Raw genomic sequence first — 2,412 nt, forward strand, 5'->3', positions numbered from 1 at the left:
TTTTTGGGAATTTCGTTTCGGGAATTTTGTCTTCGGGAATTTTTTTTCGGGAATTTCGTTTCGGGAATTTTTTTTCGGGCATTTTTTTTTTGGGAATTTCGTTTCGGGAATTTTGTCTTCGGGAATTTTTTTTCGGGAATTTCGTTTCGGGAATTTTTTTCGGGAATTTCGTTTCGGGAATTTTATTTTGGGAATTTTTTTTCGGGAATTTTGTTTTCGGGAATTTCGTTTCGGGAATTTTTTTTCGGGAATTTTTTTTTTGGGAATTTTTTTTCGGGAATTTTGTTTTGGGAATTTTGTGGATCGGGAATTTTTTTTTCGGGAATTTTGCCCTGGAATCAATGACTTGGATTGCATGACTAGGTCGCGAGATTTTTAACATTGAATAAAAGTGCGTTGAATAGCCTCGTACTCTTCTAAGGCTGTAGTAATGTAACTAACGTCTATTTTATTTGTATAAAATATTAAATTTTGTCTACCAAATTCCAATTCATTTGTCTTAATGATGGCTGTATTTTATTCAACACATGTTATCCACATGTGATAACGAACGAAATGATTCTTTTGATAAATTTCGAAGAATAGAGATGAAACCAAAATCGAAGTCATTAGACAAAAATTCAATAGATATAGAATACATTTGATTTCGATTGAATATTTTAGTGGAATAATGAGTATAATAGGTTTCTGTGGCATTTTCCATTTTTAATTAATTTGTAATGTTTCGTTGGGGATTACTTAATTTTCGATAACATAGTTATTTTTCCTAATGTTCCAAGAACTCTATTAGTATGCTAACACTGACCTGAGTTTTCAACAGGAACAATAGTTGGTACACGTATTAAAGAAACAAGCATAAAACGAAAGTGAGAGTAGACCAAGTTTGAGGTTTTTTATTTGAACTGTTTGGTGTTTTGCATCTCATGAAGTATGAAGTACAACCTGAGTCAAGTAGAGGAAAAATGGGAAGTGAATGCATAAATAATGTCACATCCAATACGAACAAATCTGAGTTTCCAAAAACAAAAGAGCATCGTGGGACATTGGCTAGGTACATGGTCAGAGCAGGTAAACAAACTTCATTTATGTAAACGAACCATTAGGAAAACTGTAGTAAATATTAGTTTAATGTCATATGAGCGAAAATGTGTCCAGCCAGTGTCAGTGATGACGGGGAAAAAATAGTAGGAACGAAACGAAGCGATACGGAACATAAGAGCAACCATATATGAATGGAAAATTCTGTGAGCCAGCTCACAGCTGCTTATGCAATTTCAATGTTTGCACAACAGGAGGGTATGAATGCGTCACATTCGGTATCCAAACGTGCACACAGGAAACATAACATAAAATGCTGTAAATTCAAACAATCACAACGGAACTGAATGCGTGTATGCGCACAAATACTTCAAAGCTTGAATTCTTTCGAGCGAATTTAATGCATGAAAAATCATTTGAGCAATTATGCCACAAACTAAATCACTACAATATTCTTTTTTCAACGAATCAAATTAAATGATGAAATTTCTCTACATTGACTGGATTTAATGAAAAAAGTGAAAAATTCATCAAAAGTACAGTACATTTACTTTAATTGATTCGTTTTTTTTCTACTTATTTATAGCTAAGGAAAATTTCACTCGGAAATAATTGTTCAAACGCTATCAACTAGTGATTTTTTTTTATTCGACTCTAATATATGTATATCGTTTCATTGGTACATATCTATTCGTGAGACGTAAAAGAATGTATGTTCTTTTGTCGATTTATATTTTTGAAAGGGAAAGTATGTTTTTTGTTGATTCTATCTGCGTTAAAAAGAAGTATGTTGGCATCCCGTCTAGCCTCCGCTGTTTTTCACGGTTTCCGCGGAACTGATAAAAGATAACCACTTAGTGTTTTCAGCAAAGTTGTAGTACTCGAGGTCTTCTATAACATTGCTGAAAACATCTATCTCTTATCTCTTATCAGTTGCGCGCAAATCGCGCACATAAAGAAGCAAATTTTATATAGAACTTTTTTTTCTTATCATCTTTCGCGCTTTTCGCGGAACTGATAAGAGATAAGAGATAATTGACTTTGGCAATGTTATAGAAGACCTCGAGTGCTACAACTTTGCCGAAGACACCAAGTTGTTATCTCTTATCAGTTCCGCGGAAACCGTGAAAAACCGCGAAAAACCGCGAGGACCCGCTAAAAACGAACATACATTCTTTTAATCATTTTTAGTTGCAATGAAACATACTTCTCTTTATTGCTACGAAGTTGGACCAACTTGAGTTCTTTTACGTCTCACTAATAGATATGAATGTCCGAGAATGAAAACGCAACTTCTATTCACAACACATATAAGTGAAACAAAAATAATTTTTTTTATTGAAATGAAACAACAAAATCGAATTTTTTCAAAGT

Source organism: Sitodiplosis mosellana, unplaced genomic scaffold, assembly GCF_009176505.1.
Source record: "Sitodiplosis mosellana isolate CC-2019 unplaced genomic scaffold, AAFC_SMos_1.0 Smas_scaffold_6166, whole genome shotgun sequence".
Classification (NCBI taxonomy): domain Eukaryota; kingdom Metazoa; phylum Arthropoda; class Insecta; order Diptera; family Cecidomyiidae; genus Sitodiplosis; species Sitodiplosis mosellana.